The sequence below is a fragment of the Meriones unguiculatus genome, chromosome 6 (assembly GCF_030254825.1).
Source record: "Meriones unguiculatus strain TT.TT164.6M chromosome 6, Bangor_MerUng_6.1, whole genome shotgun sequence".
NCBI classification, from domain to species: domain Eukaryota; kingdom Metazoa; phylum Chordata; class Mammalia; order Rodentia; family Muridae; genus Meriones; species Meriones unguiculatus.
In genome coordinates this window covers 76,602,856-76,612,096 of record NC_083354.1, presented here as the reverse complement: position 1 = coordinate 76,612,096, position 9,241 = coordinate 76,602,856, and the positions used below count along the sequence as shown (strand labels likewise).

Here is a 9,241-nt window from a genome sequence, read left to right as displayed (position 1 = left end):
CAAACCAGTCAATTTGAGCTCATTTCAAAACTAGAAAGCGGCAGGTACAGATGTCAGCCACCGCGTGGTCCTTAGTGATGCTGAAGTTTGGGTTGCACCAGCCGCCTGGAGTTTGCTGGACGTTAGACGTGTCTGACTCCCTGGGAAGCAATTTGGTAACTATCATTTAAAAATCAGGTCTATTTGGCACTGTGTTGCAATTTGAAAAGTAGGTTCTGCCTGTAACTGCTCTTTCTCTCTGTCAAGGGGCACCTCCAGGAGTTTTCTAGGTTCAGGGTGTTAAGGGGCCAAGTGTGAACGCTCTGCGGTGAGGCACCTGGGGTCGCAGCCTTGCAATGACGCTGTGCGCCCTCTTATTCGACGGCTGAGACTCCGTGGCTGCTGCTGCACACACCCGTTCCTCTTAGCCTTGGCGATACCCTCATCCTTGCCATGGTCCTCTGAGATGCCGTCTGTGGAGAGCTCCGTGCAGGAGCGCCGGCTTGGCACCTTCGTTCTGCAGACCCTCTTACTCATGGTAATATATCGGCTCATGCCCCGGGGGTGGTGTCGGCGGAAGAGCTAACGTCACCAGGTATAGCTCTAAGGACTTCAACAGGTAGACCCAAGTTTCTTTAGCCTGGCACTGCCTTTCCTCAGTTTCGGGTTCCCGGTGCCTCCGTGCGTCCTCTGGCGCCCAATGATGCATTTCCCCCTTCTGTGTAGCCAGCTGCTCCTGGTCCTTTATCTCTCCAGCTTCTCCTGAGCAAGCAGGGTAGCCAGGAGACCAGCCTCCAGACAGCCAGCCTCCTCTTAGGCTCCCTGCTTCCCTCTCCTCCTGCAGAAGGACCTTCTTCATCTTCTCAGAGCTCTCTAGCTGTGTCTTGATCTTGTGCTCACACTCCTGCGGTTCTGCAGCATCATCTCCTCCCTCTCCCTCAGCACCTGCTCCTTCTCTGTCTGCACAGTTTCTCTTCTCTTCTCTGCTTCCAAGTGCCATCGCTCCAGACGCCCCTGTCATTTCTCCTCCCACGCCTGGGCCTTCTTTGGTCGGGCCTCAGAGGGGCGTGGCTTCTTCTTCATGCAGAGCTGCAGGCCCCACCTGTTAATCCTCAGGCCGAGAACAAAGTCAGGTGCCTTCCTGTCAGTGGCCTCAAGGACATCCTTTTACGTCATTGGAAGAGATGTTCTCGTCTTCACTCCAAGAGAAGCTGATCTTCGGAGTCAACTTGTCATCTTTTTCATGAATATTTAGTCCAGTTTGTCAACTCCAAGCCAAAAGTCTATTCTTTTCTTGTTTTTAATCTAAAAATAGTTGATTCTATACATTTCCGGGTCCCAGGCAAGTTTTAAATATTCCAGCATAGCTGTCTTTGAGCATCTGGCAACGTTCTGCACGCCACACTTGGAAACTGTCCTCCCATTGGTCCTTGATGAGCTTGTGCTGGTCTATGACTCACTGAGGGACTAGCCCTGCAAGCAAGCGGAGGTGACCAAATTTGTTTATTTCCTTATTATAGTGTCTGAACTTGGTCTGCAAAGCATGTGATCCCAGGAGTACTGCCACCTCCAGGGGGCAGTAGATCTCCCAGCTAAGAGCCTCCCTCCCCCAACCCCACCCCTTCAGCCCTCCTTCCCAGCTTGGAGAAAGAGGAGCTTCTGCCATTGTCCTGGATGACACCTCAGACACTCCCACAGGGGAAAATGTAGCCAGGAAATGGAATTGGACAGGGTTCTCCTTCCTGGCCTCCTGTACAGACACCTTTTTAATCAAGCTTCAAGCAGATAGTAAATCTTTACTATCTACACACTGGAGGCCCACACTTCCTGAGGCCAATCGTCGTTACCACCTGATCAAAAGCTGTTTTTCAGTGGTGTTTGGCCAGATGGCGAGCTCTAACATTTTCAGCGGCTGGTGGCCGTATGAATCTTTGGAAACTCAGCACTGCACAGCAACTGAGACGCTCCGAACCTACCAGCAGAAGGAATTCCTTATCATTCTCAACCTGCTTGTAAGGTTTTATCAGACTTAAAGATGGTGGTAGTTACGCCATTGGTTTTCTGGAATAAGGAGGGCCCCTGTTGACACTCCTCCTTGCTGACTTGTTCCTGATCTGCTGACACATGACAGATTCCATCTTCCTCTTCACTAGAGAAGATTTGATGTCCTCCTGCCCCTGTTTAATCCCTGTTGAAACTCAGGGCTCCATATCACCATCTGAAGCTCAGACACAGTTCCTAATAGTAATCACACACACATACACACACACACAACACACACATAACCGAAAGAAACATATCTGATGGCATGTACAGCTCCTTGCTAAGCCTGGTCCTGGTTGCTTACACAGCCTGACGATGTGAACCTCTAGCTGAAGAAAATTTATTTAGTAGGTGCCACTCTGAAGCTATTGCAGCCCAAAACACCATTATTAAAACAGCCTTTTTGACACAACAAAGGGATAACTTTTCTCTTCATCTAAACATTTCTCATTGAAGCAGAGCATGAAAGAGTTTTCTTTCCTTGTCAGTCCTTCTTTTTCCAGCGCCTTTGGTAGCTGATAGTTACTATTTACTGGTAAACTTGGAGATAAAGTTTGGCTGTGGCTACACAATTTCATCTGCTCAGCATCATCATGAGACGTGCTGGAAAATAGGCTAGAAAATATCTCGTGGGCACTTTAAAGATTTTTATTTACTTTATAGCATTTTTCCAAGACTCAGACATGGAAGAGTGAGCAATCGGAGAGTCAGCTCTTCCTCCAAGTGACCGGAAGGAAGCTGTCCTCCAGTAGAAGGAATGCATATTTGAATTTATGAGCACTGAGCTTGGCTGCAATAGTCACATTCTTGTTCCACTTTGAGCTTGGCAGGCCAGGCTAATACTTGTGCTGGGTCTGCAGATGAAACGAACTCTTCTATTTTTCTTAAGATCTTTTAAAACCTCAAGAGTATATTTTCCATTTGAGACTTTGATAAACTGTACAAAGACTGTGTGAACAGCCAAGTTTTGCCCAGCCTGTCAAACCAGAAAAAAAGGAGCTATTTACAGAATGTTTGTGCTTCATTGCCACGATACTGTAATGTCTGGACAGCCATTTTATTCATACTGAGGTAGCTTTACACCGATACCCTGACACTTATATAGTCTGCTCAGCATGGAAGTCTGAGTTTTAACAGAAACACTGTCTTTGAAAACATATAACCTTACAAACATAAATAGTTCAGTATAAAATCTAAAGATACTGCTTTTGCTTTGGCTGGCACAAACCCATATCCTAAGTCTGCAGCAGTACCCGGGGAACTGGCACCAATCCTTCCTTCCACCCATCCCTAAATACTCAAACACAGTCCCAAGTTGGCACAATGTACTGGAAGCAGAGTTTAACATCAGTTGGGCAAGCCGTTAAGTATTTCATATCTCAAGGTTTCACTGCTTTTACAACTTTGCTTCATTTAAGAAATAATCCCTGAATACCTGGTATCTGCCAGGTCCAGGGATTTCTATAGCAGAAGAAGAAGAAGAAGAAGAAGAAGAAGAAGAAGAAGAAGAAGAAGAAGAAGAAGAAGAAGAAGAAGAAGAAGAAGAAGAAGAAGTCTGTGTAGTCATGGAGAGTGTGGAGGGAAGAAACACATTGACATATATTGTTGGATAATAGCATAGCATAGAGCTAAAAGAGAAGTTGGTGCCTTTGGGAATGAAAAGGCAAACTCAGACCTAGGAAATCCTCCCACCACAGCCAGAGCAGGGTCTCCAGTGCCGGAGCCTGACTGTGGGAAAGGCCTGACTCACCCAGCAGTCAACTGCTCTTCACCATAGCCCACCCTCTTCATAGATACCCATGCCTGGTGGATGCCCCTACTGTCAGAACAGCTCGCCCAGGCTCCAGCTTGGGCAACAACGACCTCTCACACTGGCCATGTGCTGAGTCTTCTCAGAAGTCTGAAAGAGACGGTGGTTACTTTAAAGAGAAGAAAGCAGAAGGGGTTATAGAGAAGCATTTATCATGGTGGGAAATGGAAGGTCAGCTAGAGCCTCCTCCCAAGAACTCACAACCCAGATGGCAGACCTTTCCTGCTCCAATGACTCCACAGGATGGCTACATGGTCGGTCCCATTGTCTGAGCTCAAATGATACAGGGGGAGAATGAAAAGGCAGAGCCTCTTTAAGTGTGTGTGGGGGGGGGAGGACACCTCATTTTCCCCCAAAGGCTCACTGAAATCAGGAAAAGGATCTGCTAGGAGGAGCGCAAATGTTGCTAACTTACAAATGAAGAAATGCAAATAAGTAATAATAACTAACTTCATCAAGAATTCATCAGCAATTACTCCTGGACAGATTCTTAACCCTCAGGCATCCAGTTCCCGAGTACAGAAATCAGAAGCTGGAGAAGTGAATGGTGTCTCCTTGATCTTATGGGCTAAGTGGAGAAAAGGCCACGTGTGCTAACGGTAGTCTCATAGCACTCCCGCAGGCTTAACTGGTGCATTTGACCGCAAACCCAGGCAATGTCAGGGTGGGGAAAGATTCCCAGACATGAGACTCTGTCTCAAAGCAACCAAAAATTTAAAAATAAATTTAAGAAAAAGGTTCTCAGCTGGGGAAATAAATAAATAAACAAGGGCCAGCACCCCTCATGAATGTGGAGCCGTACTGTGACGGTTTAACAAGTGAGCTGTAAAGTGCCTAGCGAATGTCCTGGCACAGCAATAAATGTTGGTTCTTGTTTCCAATATCAATAAATAATAAATACACTCCAAGTTGTTGGACATTTTCTTAGGAAAATCCTTACACATCGCACTTAAAAGCCTGATTCATCTTCTCCTGGAAGCATGTATGTACACATGGTGTTTGCATGTAATTTTGTGGCATCTGTAGGCGCCCTGACGCCACCTTTCCCTGGGGCTGCACTGTCCCATGAGAACAGGTGCATCAGCCTCCAACAACAGGATGTGATTGTGCAGGGCTGAACTCAGGTCTTCCGTGCCTCTGCTTCCCACATCATTAGAGTGGTGCCTCCTCTGTGAAAATCATGCGAATAAAAATTTTAGAAATCGGAGGCTTCCTCTTGCTCATGCCAATTATTACTTCTACACAGCAAGTTGGAAATTAAGTTCTTAAAATTTGGAATAAATTCTCTTTATTAATGGATTTTGCTTTACTGGTCTTCAGAGGACTTGTTATTAGATAGATTTTTTTTTCCCCTAGAACTGAGTTAGCAACTTCAAATAGGACTCTCCAAAACTTTGTGGCCAGTTTCCAGCAAGGGCATTCAGACCCCTAAACCAAGACACACTAGCTGGAAAAGGAGCTTGCTCCTTACCAGACCCTGAAGCAAAAGATCGCCAGCAGCCAGGTGCCATGGTGGCCTGTGGCTCTGCTCACAGCAAGTCAGTTCATGCCTAGACTAATGTTTGATAAATAGGCTAAAACTTGCTCCAAAAATTCAGTAAGAGCTCTGACAATAATTAACTCATATTGTGAAACAGCTTTGTCCATGTCAACACACCTTTACCAGGCATTTCTTTATCCTGATAAGAGGTTTGGCTACGTGTGAAGGTGGTCACGGCCATGACCTCTGTGCTGTATATCCTTCCTCTCTCTGGGGACGCTTTTCTTCATCCCCTGCTTCTTTCCTATTTATAGTTGTAACATATTTGAGGGGGTGCAGATGACTAGAAATAGCCTCACTCATTTGTTCTGTTAGCAAAGTTAGCTCCTCCCTTTCTTGAAATAATCTATTGTTGTGCTTCTAACGCTTAATAATGGGTGTGAATAGAAAATGTGATAATAGCTAAAGAAAAGAAAAAAAAATTAAAGTCTCTCTTTACAGATCCTATCAGCATGAAAGCTCAGGCTTTGACATTTCTGTTCTTTTCTTTTCCTTCTCACATGCAGGACAGATTCCAGGAAAGTTTTTTTTTTTTTCTTCCCTTCAGCCTTTGTTTTCTTCAAACTAAGTGATGCTGGTACCCTGAGCCAGAGGCTGGTGAGCGAGCAGTGGCTTGTCTGAAACACTGCTCAGACCACTGGGAGAGGGGAGGCCAGGAACTGGGAACAAACTGTAACAATTCCCACACCCTTTGCCGCACTCTCTTCCAGCTGAGGATAGGGGTGTGTGTGGCTAAAGTATCGTAGTCTGGCCTTGCAAGGAGGGAAACAATAAGCTAAGAGACTTCCACCTTAGACTTCCATTACTGCCCCCTCCCCCCCCCCAAAAGAAAGCAGAAATGAACACAAGGCAGACTTCTCATCCCTACAGGGGTTGCTGTGCATGTGAATACACACACATACTCATGCGCACATGCACACACAACACCACACACACACCACACACACACACACACACACACACACACCACACACACCACACACACACACACACACACACACACCACACACACCACACACACACACACACACACACACACACACACACACACACACACACACACACACACACACACACACACCACACACACACCATCCCTGAAAGAAATCTTCTACAGGATGCAACTTCCAACTGGGATACAGATGTGAACAAGGGACATGTTTCCTCACAACTTGGCTGCCCAGGTGTGTCTCCCTGGACCCCTTTGTGACATCACTTCTATAAACACCACCAAGATACCCAACACTCCTCAACACTGCATTTCCTGACTCTGAGAACTACCCCGGCTACCAAAGAGTTAGACTTTCTGCCTTTGTGAAAGGCCACCCCTTAATAGCCTTGCTAATATATAACTTATCTGTGGAGACAGAGATAAGAAACCCCAATCAATAGCAGCCTGTGTAGAACAAAGCTTTGGCTTAATAACCAAAGGCTAACAGCAACTTGGACAAAATAGGGAACTGGGCGTAGGCCAAAGTCTGGAGCTGCTGCTAGTGCCAAGAGTGTGATTGCTTATGTGGCAGGTTCACAGCGTGCAGTGGAGACCATCAGCCCTCCTGACCGCCGTTAAGAGAGTTAGACACCCCAATCTGCATTCCGAGAGCATCTCTAACAAGCATCCTGAAGCTTGGCTCTGAGCCAACAGGACTTGGACCGCCAGGATTCAAGATACCATTTTCCCCCCCTACTTCACAGTATCTCCGTATTTCTAAATATGAATTCTCCTTCTTCTAAGCCAGGAGAGTTTAATTTTTTAAGTAACAAAATTTTTATAGGGTAAGGTAAGCTACTCTCTTGTCTGGCTCTATCCAACTGGGGTCTGGGTCTTCTTCCCATCCCACTGACCACACAGGGCATAATAGCACGATGATGGCCTTAGACTGGGTGCAGGTTCTCAATCTGGACAGCTTATTGTCTTAATTTCTTTTCTCACTGCTGTGATAAAATACTCTGGTAAAGGCTCTGGCTTGGCATGCAGGTTACAGTCCGTTCTAACAGAAAAGTCACAGCGGCAGGAACAGGAAGCAGCTGGTGACATTATGTCCTGATACAGAATGAGAGCACAGTGAATGCAAATGTGTTTGGTGCTCACCTTGCTCCCTCTGTTTTAAACACCCCAAGGGATGGCCCTGCCTACAATTAAGATGGATCTTCCCACATCAATTAGTGTAATCATGACAGTCCTTCACAGGCATGCCTTGAGACGTTCATCTCGGGTGATGTAGGCTCTGGCAAGGGAACAACACTAACCGTCACATCTAGAGCAGTGGTCCTCAGCCTTCCTAACACTACGGCCAACACTTTGATACAGCGCCGCATGTTGTGGTGATCCCCCAACCATAAAAATTTTTTTAGTTGTTACTTCATAATTGTAATTTTGCCACTGTTGTGAACTGTAATGTAAATGACTGTGTTTTCTGATGGTCTTAGGCAACACCTGTGAAAAGGTTGTTCAACCCCCAAAAATGTCACAACCCGCAAGTTGAGAATGACTGGTCTAGAGGTTCAAATGACAAAACTGAGTCACAACAGGTAATCACTCTTTCCTGTTCATCTTGAGGGCCCTAGAAGTTAGAAGGAGCTACACTCACATGAGGAAGTTTTTGCTTACCTGTTTTGCTTTGGAAAACAGAATAAGATTTTAGGTTTCGGGGTTTATTTGTTTGTTTGTTTTTGCCAATTAGCAACAAGTAAAAATATAATCGGAGTGACACCATAGAGGGTTCCAATCATCAGCCTTTATGTTCTCAAAAGTGTGTTTCTCCCCCATGACCTAGTCTCTTCAACTGGTCATGTGGTTGATACCTACAGCCTTGTTTTTAAATGTCCTCAAGGGTGGTACAACCTTATCCTTTAAAGGGTGGATTTTGACCACAGCTAAGCATCTGAAGATTGCTTTTGATGGTCCCTGTAATCTGTGCCTCCTAGTTGGCTGCCCTTAAAGTACTTACTTACCTTGAGTTGAATAAGATTTTTTTTGAGATGCCTAGACTTGAACCCCAGGCCCGATTATGAACTTTAGGCAGGCTCTCTACAACCACAACATCACAGTCCCCAAGAGTCACTTCTATGGAGTTGAATACAGCAAAAGTAATGCCATAGAAGTCTATAGATTTCTCAAGACCGAATATGAGTGCTTGCGGCTTCTAATTTTCTGGTGCTCTCATCCCCCAGGAGTCTCAAGGAAAGGTTGTGAACTCTGTGAAGGGGCCAAGAGGTAGTACTTCTGAACTGCAACCGTCTTGGTTCTGTGGAGACTTTCCTGCCTTTGTTTGGCAAGCACCACAGGGCTGCGTGTATTTGCATGGCATTTCCACTGTATTTGGTGTTGTACATAATCAAGTGATAATTTAAAGTGTACAGGAGGATGTAGACTGGTTCCGTGCAAAGAGTGTTTAGTTCTGTATAAGGGCCTTGAGCATGCAGTCTCCCATGGATACCGACAAACAACTCTATATCTCTACTTCCACTTTTGTCAACAAGTCTCTCTGGAAGACAGAATGACTCACTTTTAAGTGCCTGCTTTTCTCTGAGTGAGAAAAACAAAAAATTAAAGAGAAAAGGAAACCCTGGAATCATTGTTTTATTAATATATATATATATACTGTATTAAAAGCACAGATTTATAGAGTATAGCTCCCATGGTAACCCCTTGATCTGGATACAAATTCTAACTAATCTTAGGTACCAAATTTTATATTGCTGATCTTTTAATGATGATCCATATATGGTTTCTGGACTCAAAATTTATGGAAAAAAAAATTTCATTTTATATCATTCTGTGGTAGAAAAAAAAGCATAAAAATCTTTCTATACAACTTTCTATTCACTTTAAGACTATTTCTTCTTTTTCTCTTGCCCCTCCTTCT

General features: G+C 45.1%; 1 pseudogene; it reads right to left on the bottom strand.

The window, feature by feature from the left end:
- Positions 1-852: 852 nt before the first annotated feature.
- LOC110553686 (ezrin-like) lies at positions 853-1,645 on the bottom strand (annotated as a pseudogene).
- Positions 1,646-9,241: the final 7,596 nt, after the last annotated feature.